The sequence below is a fragment of the Dama dama genome, chromosome 7 (genome assembly GCF_033118175.1).
Source record: "Dama dama isolate Ldn47 chromosome 7, ASM3311817v1, whole genome shotgun sequence".
Classification (NCBI taxonomy): Eukaryota; Metazoa; Chordata; class Mammalia; order Artiodactyla; family Cervidae; genus Dama; species Dama dama.
This window is the reverse complement of record NC_083687.1, coordinates 28,898,869-28,920,511: the sequence shown is the minus strand read 5'-3', so window position 1 is coordinate 28,920,511 and position 21,643 is coordinate 28,898,869.

Here is a 21,643-nt window from a genome sequence, read left to right as displayed (position 1 = left end):
CAGGGGATTCTTCATTGCATATTCTTGGCCTCTTTGTTTTAAATTAATTGATCGAATATTCATGGATTCATTGCTGGGCTCTCCTTTTCTTTTGATCTATATGTCTGTTTGCATGCTAGTATCATATAATACAGCTAGTATCATATCATATCATACATGTTATGAATATTATAACATAATAAAGTTTGAAATCAGAGAGCACTTAAGCTTTAAGAATTTTGTTTCAAATTTTCTTCTGCTTGCATTCTTCTGTTATTTCTTAGACATAACAGTTTAGCCTTTTAAAATAAGTCTTTTCTCTCAGTTTAATGGGTTCCCAAGCATGCCTGGAGGAAAATGAAATTTTAATTTTCAGCCTCCGTGTCCCAATAGTACTCTTAATAACAAGATTTATAAAAGTGTAGGAAAGGAAATGTTTTCTTTTTCCTAAGAGAGCAAAACATCTCTTGGTGGTAAGCAATATAGAGGGAACTTACCTGTTTGTGTTGATACAGTTCCTATAGAAACAAATACAAAAAAACATATAAGTTAACTTAAAGGTGATACAGCAATTATTTCTAATTTTTAAATGACAGATGAAAATCTAGAAATGAAATGATGACAGATGGAGGACACAAGATCTCGTGTTAACTGATATAAAAACACAATATTTGAGATTCAAAACAGGAACTTACTGACAGGTTTTGAGGTCACAACTGAAATAAGAAGAAAAAGAAAAATATATGCATTTGTTGGCCATTAGGAGGAAATTAATTTTCTTTGCTATATTTCTAAAATCATACTATTGAATTCAAAAGTTACATAAGTTATTTAAGTCAAACTTATCCTATATCAAAGTTCATATATGTATTTTAAAAGTAAGATTATTTTATGTGAGGAAAAACAGCAATTCTCTGACCATTTCCTTCTTGCCCTTAATTTTCTTTCCATTTACATCCCTTTGGAATGTCAATTTAATTAATATTTGGATATAGAAGGTCTATTTTAGGATTAAAAAATATGGATAATGTATAAAGGCTTCCTACTATGGGCAACTGTGCTTAGCCTCTTTTTTTCTACCATTCTCCAATTTAATTTCCATGTACCTATCTTTTAAAGAAAACTGTTGCCCAGAGGAATCAGGTGGAGAGGGAGGTGGGAGGGGGGATCGGGGTGGGGAATACTTGTAAATCCATGGCTGATTCATGTCAATGTATGGCAAAAACCAATACAATATTGTAGAGTAATTAGCCTCCAACTAATAAAAATAAATGGGAAAAAAAATAGAAAGAAAAAAAATAAAGAAAACTGTTGAACTTTTTTTTTTTGGGGGGTAAATCAGTATATTTTGTTAGCAATATCATGATTATGTCACTTATTTTTATTGCTGAGTCATAATATTCTAGCTTTCATGTGCAAAATTTTTTCTCTGAGGTAAGTCTTTTTTTTTTGGGATTTCTTACATAGATTTAGAAGATTTTTGCCTTTTGTTATTTTCCTCAGTCATTTAAGTGAGTTTCTGGAGGGAAAAGAAGATGGTGTCATATTCAATTATCTTTTTAATAAATATATTTTATTTTTAAATTTTTTGGCTATGCTGTGTGGCTTTTGTGGGATCTTAATTCCCGACCAGAGGTTGAACCCAGGCCTTCGACAGTGAGAACACAGAGTCCTAACCACAGGCCCACTATGGAATTTCCCATATTTAGTTATCTTAATATGGGTTCTGATATTCTTCTTTGGTGATTATACAATTAAAAATGGTCACATTCCAAAATTGCAAATGCTTCACAGTTAGTGATCCAAATAATCCCAAGATTAAAAATAGAAAGAGAAGGTACTTAGTGAAAAAATAAAAATATTTCTCTCTAAGTTAGAGTGATTTAAAAATTGAAGTTTTAACTTGCAAAACTCAAAAGCTGTCCTTTTCACAGACAGAATGTGCAGATTTCAAAACTAACTTACAGATGGATTTTGAAGTCTCAACCAAAACACAAACAAAATCAATGCAAAATTCTTTGCTTAATGAAAGAAAACTAGGTTTTCTTATAATATTTTTGATTTAGTCACAATGTAAAATGGACATACTCAAATATATTATTAATGTTTACTTGTTTATGAAAGTCATATGTTTTCTAATTTTAAAGTCAACTTGTTTTATAGGTGTGTAGCAAAAGTAATTAGTTCCTTAGTGAATATATTTATAGTTGGATTTTTCTCCTCAAAGGCAGTTGTGTGCAATCTGTTTTTCTGGGACTTACAAGAAATATTTCAAAACTGCTTTCTCTATATGTGGTTTCTTGTATTTTTAGTTTTAAATATCATGTACTGATTTCTTACTCTCAAGATTAGGGCTTCTTGTTCCTCCTCTTAACATATGTGATAGCCATATTTTAAGGTATATCCAATGAGTCACACCCTTGTGTAATGCACTCCACTTGAGTGAGAATAGAACCTATAGTTAATAGCAGTTGGCGAAGGTTATAGGACAGTCACTACCATGATAGTGTTATAGCATCTATGGCTTAGTTCTAGGGGCTGGAGTGAGATTCTGCTGGCTTTGAAGATGTAAGCTTCTATGTTGTGCGAGTGTCTTTGAGAGAATAAGGTAGGAAGGATCTTTAGAAGTCTCTAACATCTGAGAGTGGCCTCAGTTGACAGCCAGTAAGAAAGTGGACACCTAATGAAAGAGACATATAGTATATTGTGAAATAACCTAACAAACATGACCTTTTAGTTATAGAAGTGAGGCAGAGAGAATAGGGCAGGCACTAAAGGGAATGTTAAATGAAATAAAAGGAAAATAATTCCTTATGGAAGTATGGTCATTTGGGATGCAATGAGCATGACACAAATTAGAAGTAAGTAAATATTATATGTTTAAAAATAATGAAAAAGCATTATCAGGTTAAAATAAATGCTGATTTAAAATACATCTTAGCAAAAATGAAAGATGAAAATCACATGGCCATCTCAAAAGATAGAGAAAAAGCATTTGACAAAATTAAACATTCATTTATGATAAAAACTCTCAACAAATTGGAAACTGAGGGAATGTACATTATAGCAAATACCACATATGACAAACCCATATCCAATATTACACTCAACAGTGAAAAGCTGAAAGCATTTCCTTTAAAATCAGGTACAAGTCAAGTGCCCACTCACACCACTTTTATTCAGCATAGTTTTGGAAGTCCTAGCCACAGCAGTTAGACAAGAAAAAGAAATAAAGGGATCCAAACTGGAAAGGAAGAAATAAAACTACCACTGTTTGTAGTTGACATAATGCTATATATAAAAAATCCTAATGATACCACTGAAAAGCTATTAGGACTCATCAATGAATTTAGTAAAATTTCAGGATATAGAATTATTATATGGAAATCTGTTGCATATCATACACTAACAATGAACTGTCAGAAAGATAAAGGAGACAATCCCTGTATCCAGGGCTCCTTTGATCCAACTTTTCCTGAGAATTGTGGGATCAAAGTAGAAGCTTGACTGAGAGGAGTGGAAGAGGTGATTTATATAGACTTATTTTTAACAAATTTTTAGCTGATCATCCTGTCTTCATTTCCACCTTTACATGGTTGGTTAAATGTTACCCAGTCTGGAAATTCTGAGTTCTCTGTTTCTACTGTGAAATTTAATTCTCTTGAATTTTCTGGGATTCATGTTTTGTCTTAGCTAAGTTAGTTATTACTCATCCATCTGCTTTTAAACTTGAATAGTTTTGTTTCAGATTTTCATCTGCTTATTTCTTTTGTTATTTCCAGACATCATAGTTTTGCCTTAAATTCTTTTTATGTTATTTAATGTGTTTCCAGGAGTGCATGGAGGAAAATATAGTTTTTCAAGTGTTCATTTTCAACCTAAAGTACTCCAGTATTACTCTTATAATAATGGGATTTAAACTATTATGACAGTCATCAGTATATAATTAAAATATTTTTCTACTCATCAGATACCAAAGTGTACTAGCAATAAGAGATAGATAAGGAGCTTACTGGTTTGTCCTGAGGTAGTCCCTACAGAAACAAACACAAATAGACATATAAGCTAACAAAGGTATTATTTTCTCCAGTTCTCTAAATAGTATATTTACAAAGCTAGAAATGAAGACAACTAAAGTATGCAAGTATTCCTTGTAGGTTGTTTTCAACACAGGATATTTGAGGTTTAAAAGAAAACTTACCAACAGGTTTTGAAGTGACAGCTGAAATAGAAAAAAAAAAGACATTTATTATCTCTTAGAAGACTACTTTTCCTTAATATTGTTCTGAAATCAACCTATAGAATGCAAAGTTTGCATGAATTATTTAAGTTTAATTTTTCTTAAAGCACATATACTTTTTATTTTATTTTTTTTTTTTTTTTTTTTTTTTTGCACATATACTTTTTAAAAAAAAATTTATTTACTTATTTGACTGTGTTGGGAACTTCATCGTGTCATGCAGGCGCTTTCATTGTGGTGCACGGGTTCAGTAGTTGCAGCATGCAAGCTCTCTAGTTGTGGGTTCAGTAGTTGCGGTATGTGGGCTTAGTTGCCCTGAGGCATGTGGGAGCTTAGTTCCCCAACTAGGGACTGAACTTGCATCCCCTGTATTGCAGGGCAAATTCCTAAGCCCTGGACCACCAGAGACGTCACCACACGTACTTATTTGAAAAGCCAAATTACTGAAGTTAAGACCACCAGTTCTCTTACTCATCTGTTCTTACCTGTTATTTTCTTTTACTTACATACTTTTGTGAGGGAGGACTTTAGAACTAATATTTAGTTGTGGAATAATTGTATGATATTTCATAATTTTCCTATTTTGGGTAATGAACATTTTTAAAGAAGGAATACTTCTGAACTTATTCTGAAACAAGTATCACTCTGATACTAAGACTAGGCAAAGTCGTACAAATAAGAAAATTACAGCTTAATATCACCGATGAAATAGATGCAAAAATCCTCAATAAAACATTCAGCAATGTCAACTTACTGACATGTTTGAAAGCCACAATTGAAATAGGAAGACAAATAAAAGTATAGGTGTTTGTTCATTAGGAGGTGATTACTTTTACTTTGGAGCTTCCCTGGTGGCTCAATGGTAGAGAATATACTGACCAATGCAGGAGACTCAGGAGATATGGGTTGGATTCCTGGGTCAGGAAGATCCCCTGGAGAAGGAAATGGCAACCCCCTCCACTATTTTTGCCTAGGAAAATCCCACGGACAGAGGAGACTGGCGGGCTACAGTCCATGGGGATGCAAAAAAGTCTGACACAACTGAACAACTAAACAACTTTTACTTTATATCTTTCTAAAATTATGCACTGGAATTAAAAATTTACCTTTATTTATTAATTTTAATATATCAAAGTACCTGTATGTGCTTTAAAAATCAAATTGTTTTTTAAAATTAATATGCCAGTCCTCTTACCAATCAAGTCTTACTCCTTGTTTCTTCTTTCATTTTCACTATGTTAAGGAGGTTTGGCTCTTGAGTGATATTCAATACTAGAATATCTACAAGATAGTTTATGACTTTTACAATTTGAACAATGTACACTAGCTTCCTCTTGTGGAAATCAAGGTTTTACCTCTTTTTCTACCCTTCTCTCTTGCTCTCTCTCCAACAAAGTCATGTCACGTTAAAAAGAAAATCAATATGTTAGCAATACCATGATCATAAAATAATCTTTGTAGTTGAGCCATGTATCAGTTTTCTTGTGCAAACTTTTCTTTGACTTGCAGTTAATTTCTGCAATCTTTCCTGTTTTCTTTTTTTTTTCTTGTTGTGGGCCCTCATTCATTCTGACTGTGGTTCTTATAAGAAGAGTAAGTTTGGAGACATAAAGGAACACAGGGTTGGGCACGCACAGGGAAGGTGACATCTGAAGATTCAGGATGGAGACCGCCATCTGCAAGCCAAGGAGAGAGGCTTCAGGAGAAACCTGACCTGCTGACAGCTTCATCTTGGACTTTCAGCCTTCAGTACTGTCAGAAAATTAATTTCTTGGGCTTTTCTGGTAGCTCAGTAGTACAGAACCCGCCTGATAATGCAGAAGACACAGATCCAATCCCTGATCTTAGAAGACCCCACATGCCACAAAGCAACTACCCCATGCACCACAACTATTGAGTCTGTGCTCTAGAACCTGGGAGCCGAAACTGTTGCAGGCTGTGTGCCCCAGAACCCGTGCTCTGCAACAAGAGAAGCCACCACAGTGATGAAAGGTTGTTACTGAATGATGAGACGTGGAATTCTTGGCCTCCGGAGGAGATGAATTCAATCCAGGGCCAGAGACGAGGGTGGATCGCTCAGAGCTTTTGTGTAATAAAGTTTTATTAAAGTATAAAGGAGATAGAGAAAGCTTCTGACATAAGCATCAGAAGGGGGCAAAAGAGTACCCCTTTCCTGTTTTCTTAAAATGTTTTACAGGTTTGTGGCTTTTATAATTTGCTTAGCCATTTTAGCAAGTTTCAGGAGGAAAGAGAAGAAAGTGTCCAGCTTTTGATTTGTATAATATTGTCTCTGATACTGTTCATGGGTAGTTTTACAATCAGGAATGGTAATACGTGGAAAGCTCAAATCCTCACAACTAGCAGACCAGATCACCCACATCTTAGAAACACAAACAGAGGGTACTAATAGCTTCTAGGGTTTTTCCTAGAATACAAATAATAACGTAAGTGTAACTTGTCTGAGATAAGATTATATTTTTATTCTCTGATCTATTCTAGAGAGGTTTTTAAAATGTAAATTATAATGGCTTGAGAGAGTGAAAACTTTCTTTTTATTTGGGAGACTAAAGCATGCAGGGAAGATTGAAAATGGACTTACTAATGGATTAATGGATTCTGGTATCTCAACTGAGATACACACAAAATAAACAAATGCATATTGTTACTTGACCCTAAAAAATAGACTAGTTTTCTCCAATAGGATTTCATGATGAAGGGAATGCAGTATTCACACAATCAGATGGTATTATTAAAATTTAATTGTAATAAAATATATTTTCAAAAAATTAAGAAGTCAGTTGTATTAATCATACTTTTCTCTTTTCTGTATTTCTGATGCTTTGATATCTGAGCCCTTGCTGCCTCTTCCAGGCCTAGCCAATTCCTTGAGACCTTAAAATAACTCTCTTGCCAGCATACCTTTAATATGCAAAGTAACAAATCCAGAACCTATACCCCCAAACCACTTCCTTTATTGGGCTCTTGTACTCTGAGCCATTGTTTCCCTGCCCTAGTTTCCCTGGAGCCAGGTATCAGACAATTAGGTGCAACTGCTATACCTTGGAGCTTGCTGAAATTCTTCAAATTAGCCATTCCTAGACCTGCTTAGCTTGTTTACTGTCTTGCTCATTTCCAGGAAAGCTGTGATAAAGCCTCTTGCCTGGACTGCCCCTCCCCTATTGTATTCCCTTGACTCCCTCAATCTTCTTCCTGACCCTGATGATTCCCCATGTGGCCCTGCCTAATGTGGCATGTCCTGTCCTCTGGGGACCTGTGAGTAACAAACAATGTTTTCACTGTAGTCATCTACTTATCTATTGGCCTTGTCACACATAAATAATAATAAACCCTGCAGATTAAAACACTAACTTTGTATGCTTATATTGGTTCCTTACACCAACCATTTTAAATCAGATTTGCTCTTCCAAATTATATGTACCTTTTACCTAAATGTAGGCTTCTTTTGTTGGAAATAACTTTCTGAAAATGTGATTTCTTTACTTGTTTTATACAGTATTTACTGCGTTTCTACTCAGATGAGACCTTCCTGTTCATTCACTCAGTACCTCACTCCCTTTCCCTTTCTGTGGTACTCAGAATTGCCCTAATCAGTCACTGCTTGTTAAATGCCCTCCCTTTGAGTGAAGGAAGAACCTTTGACTTGCTTCCAGCTTAGAAACTTGGCCAAGGCTGTAGTACAGTCACTCCCATGATCATGTTGCATTATTTAAGACTCACTGTTAGCAGATAAAATTGAGAGATTCTGCTGCTGGGCTTTGAAGAAGTAAGCTACCTAGTTGTGAGACTACCTTTGTGAGGGCAGGGGGCAAAGAACTTCAGGGTTTCTGGGATTTGAGTGTCCCTAAGTGACATCCAGTTAAGACATAAGGGACCTTAGGGAAGATATATAAGATATGACAAAATCATCTAACAAGCATAAAATATAAGTCGTACATGGATGGGAGAGAGAATGGTTCAAAAGTATTAAAAGATTTTAAAGGGAATAAAAACAAATTTTTTGAAGGAAGCATAGAAATGCAGGAAAGAATCAAGAAAAAAGTAAATATGTGGGTAATATATTTACTGCAGTTAATTTTTACATTCTTTTATGCTTTCTTAACATGTGTTATAAGTTTGTGACTTTTATTTCCCTGTCATTTTTGTGAACCTCAGGAGGGAAGAGAAGAAGTACCCCTTTTCAATTTGTTTCATAAGTACTCTGATACTCTCTACACAGAATTTTTTACAATCAGAAATAGTAACATATGTAAAGTTCAAAACCCTTGCAGTTAGCAGACCAAATCACCATAGATTAGACATAGAAAGAAAGCATTGAAGAAAGAAACTTACTGGGTTGTTGTGAGATATGTCCTACAAAAGGAAAAAAACCCCACAGATAAACATGTAAGCTAGCTTAAAGATAACATGACTATTTTCTCTAATTCTACAAAAGATAAATTAATAAATCTAGGAATAATGATGACCAGAGAATGCAAAAGTCACATAAATGGTTATGAAAATACATAAGGTTTGAGCTTCAAAAGACAAACAGGGTTTGAAGTTGCAATTGTAATATGAAGAAAATTGTAGGGTTTGATTGCCATTTGAAGGAGATTGCTTTTAAAAAACAGCTTTCTAAAATCAATCTATAGAATGCCAAGTTTACATGACTAATTTTTCTTATATCAAAATACATCTTTATTTTAAAAATAAAATTGTTTTACATAGGTAAAAATATCAGTTCTCTTACTCATTCCTTTTCATCTCCAGTTTTTCTTTTACTCTTTTGGAGGGCTAGCTATATTTGGTGGTAGAATTCCTAAATAATATTTCATGGTTTTTCAAATTTGGAAGATGTAGATTGGTTTTCTACTATGCAGAGGGCTTTATCTCTTTTCTTTAAAAGTGATTTTCTTTTAACTTTCTCTTTCTGATATTTAATTATTGGTTTTAGAAACACAAGAGTTTTCTGCATATTAAACTTATATTCTGCAACTTCACTGGATTCATTTATTAGTTCTAGTAGTTTTCGGGTGGAGATTCTAGGGTTCTCTATGTAGATTATCATGTCAGCTGCATAGTGGCAGTTTTACCATCTTCCTTTCCAATTTTGATACTTTTAATTTTTTTGCTGTCTGATTGCTGAAGCTAAGACTTCCAAAGCTGTGTTAAATAGAAGTGGTTAGAGTGGGCATCCTTATCTTGTCTTTGAATTTAATGGGAAAACTTTCAACTTTTCTCCATTGAGTATGATATTTGCTGTGTTTCTCATAAATGGCCTTTATCATGTTTTAATGTGTTCCCCCATAACAACTTTGATGAGAGGTTTTTAAAATTGTGAATGAATGTTGAATTTTGTCAAGTGTTTTTTTCTGTGTCTATTAAGATGATTACGTAGTTTTTGTCTTTCCTTTTGTTAATGTGCATCACATTAATTTGTGAATGTTGAACCATCCTTGTAACCTTGGAATAAAGCCAGGTTGATCATGGTTATTTATCCTTTTTATATTTTATTGAATTTCATTTGCTAATATTTTACTGAGGATTTTTTTGTTCTATATTCATCAAAGATTTTGGCCTATAATTTTCTTTTTTTGTAGTATCTTTGATTTTGGTATCAGATTAATAGTGGCCTCATAAAAGAATGAATTTGGATGTGTCCCCTCCTCTTCAATTATTTGGAATAGTTAGGGAAGGATAGGTATAAGATCTCCTTTATATGTTTAAAAGAATTCTCCAGTGAAGCTATCTGGTCCTAGACTTCTGTTTGCAGGGAGTTTAAAAAATAACAGATTCTATTTCACTTCTAACAATCGGCCTGTTCAAACTGTTTGTCTTTCTTGACTTGGTCTTGGCAGGCTGTGTGTTTCTAGAAATTTGTCCATTTTTCTCTAGGTTGTTCAATCTGTTGGCTATAAACGTTCATGACATACTTTTATGATTTTTTGGTATCTCTATTTAATTGGTTATTATTTCTTCTTTTTCATTCCTTATTTTATTTGGGTCCTTTCTTGTTCAGCCTAGCTAAAGGCTATCAGTTTTGCGTATCTTAAAAAAACAGTTCTTTGTTCAATGGCTCTTTTCAATTGTTTTTTTTTAAATCTCCATTTTATTTATTTCCTTTCTGATCTTTATTATATCCTTCCTTCTGCTGACTCTGGGTTTTGTTTGTTCCTTCTTAGATTCCTTCAGGTGGTAGTGTAGGTTGTTTATTTGAGATTTTTCTTATTTCTCAAGGAAGTACTGTAATGTTATCAACTTCCCTCTTAGAACTGCTTTTGCTGCTTTTTGAGTGTTGTTAGAACAATTAGTTTTAAGTTGTCAGATGATTCCTGGATCTCCATTTCTTTGGGACAGTAACTGGAGGTTTACTATATTCCATTTGATGCAGTCATGTTTCCCTAGTTCTTCATAATCCTTTGTGTAGGTGTTTGAATAGAGAAGTTATCTCTTCCAGACTTTGTGGACCTACTTTGGTAACAGAAGACTTTCACCTACAGGTAGGATTATGCTGGAGCTTGGTCTAGTGGTCTAGCACTTTAGGTCTAGTGGTGCTAGGTACCATGTGTAGAGGCACATGGTGATACTGCATCAGGAGGGTATGATATCTGACTTAGGCCGCCAGTGTCCACGACATCAACAAATGGTTGCTGTGGGGGGGTGTTTGCAGTGGGTACATGGGTTGTTGTTGACCTTAGTGGCACCTCCGTATCTAACAGTGAGGGACCAGAAGGAACCAGTGGTGTGCACATCCTGACACCATTTGGCAGTAGAGACCAACTGCAGGTGCTGTGTTGTGGTATGCACTGGTTGCAGACATGCAGGTAGTAATGGAGGCCAGGGCAGACAGCAAGGACTAGGAGCAATTGTGGGCACAATAGCAGCTGTGGGGGCCCTGGGTGTCAATATGCTCTCCCATGGCTACATAGAGTCCTCCTGGGTGTGTGCATGTGGTGGAGGCCAGAGACTTGTGTTTGGTTGACACTATGTACTTGCATAGCTAGAGGTGTTATCCCTGAGTGGATGCATGGTGGTGGGGTCAGCTGCAGTGCCCTAGGCTGGTATCTTGCACTTGCAAAGCCACAGAGTACTGGGCTAGATGCTATTACAGTTCCCAGACTCTGAATGGTCAGGGCGGGGGTTGGGGAATGGGGAGGGACTCAGTTGGGTGGCATCAGGGAAGCTGAATATCTGTGGGGCAAAACCTCATGAAACTGCAAGATTCTGTGGTGGTTGTGCTGACTGATGATTTCTTTAGTGGCAATAGCTCTGGGTTTGTCTATAGAGCAGGATACTATGAACTGTGGTTGCTCTTGATTTGTAGCTGCTCTTGGGAACCCTTACCTTTCTTCCTTGTTCCAGTTGTCTCTATATGACTCAGTTATGCTGGTCTTTGTGGGGTGGAACTAAAGCAAGGCTTTATTTATTTTTCTTTTATTCCAACTTTATTGAAGTATGATCAGTAAATTAAAATTGTATACATTTAAGGTGTGCATGGAGTGTGAAGCCAAGTGGGCCTTAGGAAGCATCGCTAACAACAAAGCTAGTGGAGTTGATGGAATTCCAGCTGAGCTATTTCAAATCCTAAAAGATTCTACTGCTAATGTGCTGCACTCAATATGCCAGCAAATTTGGAAAACTTAGCAGTGGCCACAGGACTGGTAAAGGTCAGTTTTCATTACAATCCCTAAGAAAGCAATCCCAAAGAATGTTCAAACTACCACACAATTGCACTCATCTCACACGCTAGCAAAGTAATGCTCAAAATTCTCCAAGATAGGCTTCAACAGTACGTGAACCGTGAACTTCCAGATGTTCAAGCTGGTTTTAGAAAAGGCAGAGGAACAAGAGATCAAATTATCAAAATCTGCTGGATCATTGAAAAAGCAAGAGAGTTCCAGAGAAACATCTATTTCTGCTTTATTGACTATGCCAAAGACTTTGACTGTGTGGATCACAACAAACTGTGGAAAATTCTTCAAGAGATGGGAATACCAGACCACCTGACCTGTCTCTTGAGAAATCTGCATGCAGGTCAAGAAGCAACAGTCAGAACTGGATATGGAACAACAGACTGGTTCCAAATAGGAAAAGAAGTATTTCAAGGCTGTATATTGTCACCCTGATTATTTAACTTATATGCAGAGTACATCATGTGAAATGCCAGGCTGGAAGAGGCACAAGCTGGAATCAAGATTGCCGGAAGAAGTATCAATAACCTCAGATACACAGATGCCACCACCTCATGGCAGAAAGCAGAGAAGAACTGAAGAGCCTCTTGATGAAAGTGAAAGAGGAGAGTGAAAAAGTTGGCTTAAAGCTCAACATTCAAAAAGCTAAGATAATGATATCCAGTCCCATCACTTCATGGCAAATAGATCAGGAAACAATGGAAACAGTGACGGACTTTATTTTCTTGGGCCCCCAAATCATTGCAGATGGTGACTGCAGCCATGAAATTAAAAGATGCTTGCTCCTTGGAAGAAAGCTATGACCAACCTATACAGCATATTAAAAAGCAGAAACATTGCTTTGCCAATAAGGTTCATCTAATCAAAGCTATGGTTTTTCTATTAGTCAATGTATGGATGTGAGAGTTGGACTATAAAGAAAGCTGAGCACTGAAGAACTGATGCTTTTGAACTGTGGTGTTGGAGAAGACTCTTAAGAGTCCCTTGGACTTCACGGAGATCTGACCAGTCCATCCTAAAGGAAATCAGTCCTGAATATTCATTGGAAGGACTGATGTTGAAGCTGAAACTCCAATACTTTGGCCACCTGATGCGAAGAACTGACTTGTTTTGAAAAGACCCTGATGCTGGGAAAGATTGAAGGTGGAAAAAAGGGACGACAGAGGATGAGATAGTTGGATGGCATCACCGACTTGATGGACATGAGTTTGAGCAAGCTTCGGGAGTTGGTGATGGGCAGGGAAGTCGGGTGTGCTGCAGTCCATGGGGTTGCAAAGAATCAGATATGACAGAGCAACTGAACTGAACTGAAGGTATATATAGGCATTTTCTTTGAGTAGTCTGTTTTTTTCCCCACAAAATTTTCTCTAAGGTTCTACCTGGTAAACAAGTATATACCTGATTGCCACTGTACTAAGAACTATGTAGAATGATGTATTGTATTTATTATTTGGAAATTTTTGTGTTTATTATGTAGTCTCTTATTTAACTGCCTGATAGCAGTACTACTTCTGATCTCAACTGTGTATTGTGTTCGGAAGTTTTAACCTTCTCTTTCAACCTCTTTAGTCTTTGACTTCTTCTAAAGTGCAGTGTTTGCCTGGCTGTGAGGAGTGAAGAGGATATTCAAGGTTCTGATAAAGACTTCCAATTAGTCATCTTGTTTTGGTCTCACCCTTCACATCTGCCATCAGTTCTTGAGCCTCTCTGGAGTTCTCCATTTGAATTGACATTTTTCTTGCCTTTCTCCATTGTTTAGGTGCAGCCTTCTTCTGTCTGCTAAGTTAGTCATCTGCTTTTGAAAAACTCAACACTTAAAAATTGTTCTCATTTCCTTTTGTCCTTCTCTTTGTATTTTGTGTATATGCTTTTTCCATTTATTTTCACTCCAATGAGATTTTAGCAGGGAGTTTAGATAAATGCCTTGTGAAATAGAACTCACCCTCCCTGCCCACTCTGAGCTCATTTGGAGGTTCATATTTAAACATAATGGACATGGAACTAATAATAGCCACCAGGGTGAAAATTCTTCCACACACCATTCACACAAAGTCAGTTACAAATAAGAAACAAACAAGAAAGAAACTTACTTCTGGGTTCTGATTTCTCTTCTGAAATACAAACACAAATAAACATATAAGTATCATTTGCTTAAGGGAAGGAGATTCTAGTTTTCTTTAGTATTATTTTGTTGTGTGGTATGTAGGACTAAAAATATTAGTAATTGGATCAAAAACTTTTAAATAATTAACAAACTGAAGTTCATCAGAATTAAGGAACAGTAGAGGAACTTGCCAATGGCAACCCACCCCAGCACTCTTGCCTAGAGAATCCCATGGACGGAGGAGCCTGGTGGGCTGCAGTCCATGGGGTCGCTAGGAGTCGGACACGACTGAGCGACTTCACTTTCCCTTTTCACTTTCATGCATTGGAGAAGGAAATGGCAGCCCACTCCAGTGCTCTTGCCTGGAGAATCCCAGGGACGGGGCAGCCTGGTGGGCTGCCATCTATGGGGTCGCACAGAGTCGGACACAACTGAAGCGACTTGGCAGAGGAACTTGCTGAAGATTCTGAATTTTTCATAGAATAGAAACAAATATACAACTGTTGTTTCCTTCATAGAAGGAGCTCAATGTCATGTTTTCCTCTAATAGTCTTTTGGGTGAATTCATTTTAAAGTTAGACTATTTTGGGACTCTAAGTCATCTCTATCTGTTGTTCCTGGTCTATATGGTGGAAATGTCGTAGGTTTTGGAAATCTGTGCAACCATTCTGTTTTCCGTTTCATCTCTTTTCACCTCAGGGACTATTGAGATTTCTGTAAATTTGCTGAGAAATAAAGTAACTTCTAGTTTAGATCAGATAGTTTTGTCACAAAGGTATCAAAGCTTTTTAATTTATTTATGTTTTTAATTAAGAACAAAGCTTCTATTTACATTTTTGGTGAGGAACACCAGAAAAATGAATCTTTAGTTTTGCATCAAAAAAATTAGCTTCAGTAGAATTAATCAGTTTGTGCATCCCCTAATGTGATTTGAGAACAGAATAATCTGATGGTTTTAAGATTTCTTGAGTTTTTTAGGTTGAAGACAATAACATCCATAAATATTTTTATGTATCTTTGATTGAAACTTTTCATTTTAGGTAAAAGCATTAGAACGTGCAAATCCTATTGTATCCACATTTACATCATTATTCTTACTTTTCTCCTGTTAGGCAGCCTACATCAGAACAGCTCAACCACATACAGATGGTAGGAAAATAGATTTTGTTAACTAGTCTAATTAAATGATTTTTTCCGCTGTTAAGCTAGTGTGTAAGCTAGTGGCAAGGTGACTTACTAGGGAAAGCTGACTTACTAGGGCAAGGGAAAGAGGGAATAATTTATAGAAACATCAAGATTTTGGTAATATCCATAGTTATTAATATTATCTTCTACCCTTATCAATCATGGATTAAAAAAAAAACAACTGGAGATGTTAAATAAAGAATTGCTAATAGTTTTTGCATGTTTTTCCCATCTGTCTAAAATACCTACCAAAATAAATAAATGAATGTGGTTTGTCTTGGGTAAGAAGTTATGTTTCTTTTTTTCTTGCCTTTGTTTTTTTCCAAACTCAGGATTTCTCTTTAAGAGTGAACTGGGATTTGAATTCAGCCTCTGAGATGTTTAAACACTGCACTATGTTGTATTTCCACTTCTGTTTTCTTCTCTCTGTTCTAATTTTGCTTCTCATGCCTGCCTACTCACACCACCACCACTTTCCTACCCAGACTGAATATCTGTTGTTGAAAAGGCAGTATAAGTAATCCTGAGAGGGAGTTTTGATATGGTCATTGTTCCTAAGGCATGATACTTGCTTAGTGCTAAAGGGACTCTAATGCTAAGGGACTCCATGTGCTAAAGCTCCAGTGGGCTCTTTTCTATTGCTTTTCAAAAATGTTTAGCAAATATTTACTGTATTTGAGAATAAAGGATATTGATATTTGGTGATGTGAGTACATTGTGATTCCCTGTCCTTACCTTTGAGTCTGCTGCTTCTATAGTGATCTTCAGGGAGAAAGAGTAGGAACACCACCTTCCTATGATAGAGCTGAGGTATTAGTACTAGTGGTGAGGACTTTTCTGTCCTTGAGGTCTGGGGAAAATGTTAAGATTTACTGGTTCTTTGAGGGTGCTTAGCATGTGAAAACTGTGAAGCCCATTGGGAAAGACTGTTCCTTTATGCTCATTTGTTTTCCTGGGAGAGTATCCTTGACCCTGCCTGTCTTGCTGGGCCAGATTGCTCCCAGTTCTTGTAGTTAGGAAAGATCTGGTTAGGGGAGAAACATGATTGCAAGGATCCTTCCTTCCTGTGTCACAGTAAGGAAGAATTTTCCACTTTGTACACAGACAGGTCAACAGGCACTGCCATGACTTTAATAGCATAGTGATTGTCAATAGAAATCTTAGGAGTTTGATAGTTAATCTGATGGTTCAGGGGAGATTAGCCTGAATAAGCAAAGAAGGATATTTCACTCAAAAGCCAGAGGGAGGAAAACCAAACCGAATATCTAAAACATGTCATCTTGTGAAGTAGAGCAAATAAAAATCTCAGGTAAGAACAGTAAGAAAAAAAATTAAGGGACTCCAGATCAAGCTAAAAAAGATATTTGAATTTAGCTTGGACTTGGTGATGACTTTTTGGTTCAATATGCCAAAGGCACAATTCGTGAAAAAAATAATTTATAAGCTGGACTTCATTAAAATAAAAAATTTCTGTGAATGATGTCTGTTGACCTGGAGTGATATATGTGACATTATTAGGTGAAGAAATCAAGTTGTAGAAGGCATATGTTTGATTTCTTTTGCATAGATGTTTATATGAGCATGGATTAAGATATGGAGAGATTCATAGGAAGTTACACTAACATTTTGAGTTTTTAATTTTTAGAGAGAAGTTTAATAAATATTTAAATATTTTTGAGACCTGAGTAACAGTGTGTGTAACCTGTAGTGTAATTTGACTTCTCAGTCTTGGCAGATGCTCAGGATTCTGGATGATGATAGACAAGAATATTCCTTAAACATTAGAGAATAGGTTTTTATTTTTTCAAAACCTAATTGGAACCTCCCAAGTAGTGAGTAAGGACAGTGGTTGTTTTTTCTACCCTTAACTATTTGAAAAGAAGAGAGTAATGAAATTTAATAAAATATAAAACTGAATATTTTAACCAGTTTTTCAGTTTATTCTTTTATTCCTTTGGATCTTATTTTAAAATTCTATACTTTTCCCCTTTCAATAGCTCCCTGTATTTACTTCCTAGATATGCCAGTTATTACCTGGTGAGAAGTATTTTGGAACAATGGGAAATTGTATTTTTAAATGCAATTCTAACCCAAGAAAAACTTTTTTGGGATAGGAGTCACAGTAATTTTACATGAATCATTTATTTCCCAATATCTTTTCATTTCTTATTTAATTTTGTTGTTTCTAAAATCACTTTCCTTTTTTCCTTTCCTTATGTTTGTCTTCTAAATGTAAAATGACTAATGGTAAGGTTTCCACTTATTTCCTTTTTCTTTTCATCTTTACTGAGGTATAACTGACAAATAAAAATTGTATATACTTAAAGTGTAATACTTTATTTCATCCTTAGTTTTAGTGAGATATAATTGACATATAACACTGTGTAAGTTTAAGGTGTACAACATATGATATATATGCATATGTTATAGATTTCTATAATAAGTTTAGTTAACATCCATCACCTCACACAGTTACAAATTTTCTTTTTTCCATGTGGTGAGATCTTTTAAAATCTACTCTCTTAGCAACCAACTTGAAGTTTTGGTGTATGTTCCTGCTTCATCTTGTGAACCAGGCTCTTGATGTTTGTTAGCTTACTTGTCCACCACTGATTTTCTGTTAAGTCCTATATTCCTACCTTTGTATCTAAACCATCTTGAAAGTACATATATTCATTTTACTAATATTTGCATCATTTTGCTAAACATGGTGCTATTTTGATAGCTCACCCTTTTCACCTTCCTTTTTTGGGAGTCCTTTAAGATTTTCATGTGTGTTAGTTGCTCAGTTGTGTCTGACTCTTTGCGACCCCAAGGACTGTAGCCTGCCAGGCTCCTCTGTCCATGGGATTTTCCAAGCAAGAATACTGGAGTAAGTTGCCATTTCCTTCTCCAGAGGATCTTTCCAACCCATGAATTGAACCTGGGTCTCCCATGTTGCAGGCAGACTCGTTACCATCTGAGCCACCAGGGAAGATTTTCATATCTATATCTTAAAGGGAGGATTAACAATTATTTTTAACTAGTCTGTTTTTTGGTGGTCTTTAGAGAATGTTCCATTTTCATAGTTGGTTTCCTATTGTATGACTTACTTGCTTTCAAAGAAACCTCTAGTGGGGATAAAAATGTTTTGACTGCAAGCTAGAAATTTTGGAGAAGATACAGGAAGGTTTCTATGAATTCATCTCTTCTGAATCCTTGGTTCAGAGGGATATACTCTTCAGTATGGAGTCAGCTGAGCTGATTGCTAAAGTCTGTCTGCTGTTTTTTTTTTTTTTTTTTTTTTAAGTAGTTGCCTTGGCAGGGTCCCTGCTTCTTAGCAGAAATCCTAGAGAAACTGCATTTGTCAGAGCCTTCTAAATCCTCTAGCTAACTACCAACAAAGGTCTGTATAGTCAAGGCTATGGTTTTTCCAGTAGTCATGCATGGATGTGAGGGTTGGACTATAAAGAAAACTGAGCACTGAAAAATTGAAGCTTTTGAACTGTGGTGTTGGAGAAGACTCTTGAGAGTCTGTTGGACTGCAGGGAGATCAAACCAGTCAATCCTAAAGGAAATCAACCCTGAGTATTCATTGGAAGAATTGATGCTGAAGCTGAAACTCCAGTACTTTGGCCACCTGATGCGAAGAACTGACTCATTTGAAAAGACCCTGATGCTGGGAAAGATTGAAGGCAGGAGGAGAAGGGGTTGACTGAGGATGAGATGATTGGATGGCATCACCAACTCAATGGACATGAGTTTGAGCAAGCTCCCGGAGATGGTGAAGGACAGAGAAGCCTGGCGTGCTGCCGTTGGTGCAGTTGCAGAGAGTTGGACATGACTGAGCAACTGAAGAACAAAAAAACCACCAGTTGAATCCAGAGAGATAGAAAAATGACATAAGGATCATGAAAACCTAAATATTTTAAACTATATTAAAAGCCTTCTGGTTACATTTTTTCCTGATTAGCATAATACATGCAAGAGATGTCAACCAAGATTCATAAAAATCTTTAAATGTGTATATTCCAGAGACATATATTTGTGTGTGTGCTAAGATACATTATAAAAATTTCATGTTCAATATTTATTCTCCTCCTCTGCTCCATTTTTTTTTTCCAATGCAGTCTTGCTAATAAATCCATGTGGTTTATGAAAGGTCTTAAGGAGTTTTGAGACTCCTGAAATTAACTTAGGATTATACACCAGGTGCGGGACTCTGAGCACACGGGAGGGGTCCACACAGTGGTCTAACTTGTGGAGCTTCTCCTGTCAGCTTGTGGTTGAATAGCATGAGCCAGTTATGTAATGCTTTATACTTTGGGCAGGTACTAAAGTATGGTTTCTTTCTCTCTGTTTTTGGTCAAACCTCTTTAAAGAATCCTAGCATATTATTAGTTTGAAAAACTTCCCTGGAAGACATCCAGTTAGTCCAAAAGAATTTTGTACTTTGAAATATAAACTCATATTTGGAAGAAACCATAAAGATAATCTATTCCAACCACTTAGCTGATTCCTTAGAATCTCCTCTGCAGCATTCCCACTGATTGACCATGCACTCTTTTCTTCTTTTTTTAAAAAACTTATTTTTAATTGGAGGATAATTGTTTTACAATATTGTGTTGGCTTCTTCCATATGACAATGTGAATCAACCATAAGTATACATTAAACTCTTGCTCAGACTCTTTTAGGTATCCTGCTTTTCCTTATTGCTGACATAAAAATTCATTACTTTGAATCTTCCATTCATTGGTCTTATTTCCTTGAGGTTATACAAAATACTCTAATCCATGATGAGCCTTCATATATTTGAAAAAAATTCCCATTTTCTCCCTGTGTGTCCCTCTCCTACCACCCCGGGTGAGACTGTAGAACTTTCTGCTTACTTGAAATTATTTGAATTCCCTTATCATCATGGGCTTCCCAGGTGACACTAGTGGTAAAGAACCTGCCTGCCAATGCAGGAGATATAAAGAGATGCAGGTTCGATCCATGGGTTGGGAAGATCCCCTGGAGGAGGACATGGCAACCCACTCCAGAATTCTTGCCTGGAGAACCCCATGGTCAGAGGAGCCTGGCAGGCTATAGTCCATAGGATCACAAAGAGTCAGACAGGACTGAAGCGACTTAGCACGCACACACACCATCATAGTCTTTCTCTTCTGAAGACACTCTACTTGATCCACACCCCATGACAGAACTGAGTGTAATATTCAGAATATGGGTTAACTAGCACAGAATAATAGTAGCATGAAAATAAAGTTCCTAAAATCCCAATCAGACTAAAACTGACTTTATTGTAAGGTATATCCTGTAGCTACTTAATTTGTCTCTGTATTCTGCCTACTTACATTCCTTCTCCTGGCTACCCCATTTTGTAAAGTGCTTTTTACAAGCTTAATCAGTCATCTTCAAAACAGCAACTTCGCTGGTCTATTTCTGTTCTTATTCTCCTTGGAGTCTCAGCTATCCTTTAATTATACTTTCTTTTTGAAATTCTCATCTTCCTTAATTATCATAATGTTCATTATATAGATCCTCTTTCTGTCTTCCCATACCTTAATTTTCTTCTTCAACATAGTACAAGTAACAAGGTTAGTTCTTAGACCTGTGCTTTTGCTAGCTCTGTACTTTCTCCTTTGGGAGGGTCATTTACTCTTAAGGCTTCAAATGTGACCTCTATTGGACTGGCTGCAGACCCCTCAAGTGACAAGTGTTATTGTTTGTCCTCTTAAACTCAATATATGTTATTCCCTTCCTGCTCCACAAATTAGCTCGTTTGTTATTGTCTGCCACTGTGTTCCAGTAGTCATGGAGTCATCAATTATTTTGCTTTTCCTTACTCATATATAGTCATTATGAAGTAGTAATTCTTTCTGAGAAAATATGTCATATCTATCTCTTCTATTTATTCTCTATCACTTACTACTCCAAGTAACCCTTAACTAGTTTTACTACCTATGATGTTTCTCCTCTTCAGTCTATTTTGAGTATTGTTCTTTAAGTGAAACCTTATTTACTTCTGAGCTACCAGGGAAGATCTGGGTTTGATCCCTGGGTCAGGAAGATCCCCTGGAGAAGGGAATGGCAACCCACTCTAGTATTCTTGCCTGGAGAATCCCATGGACAGAAGAGCCTACAGTCTGGCCTACAGTCTGTGGGGTCGCAAAGAGTTGGACACAATTGAGCAACTAACACTTTCTAACATGACTAACACTTAATTTGCTTCACTCTCCTTCTCAAACACTCAAGAAGGCTTCCAGTTACCTAATAAATAAAATATAAATTCTGGGTTTATTTTTAAAATCCCTTCAGAATCTTCTAACCCTCCTTTTCAAGATTATACCACCACATGCTTATGAGCCTATTGCAACAATAAAATTTGCTACTTCCCCTGGAATATAACATGGTAGTCTTTAATCCCTTTGGTTTTCTTCTACTTGTTCTACTTCACTCAGCAT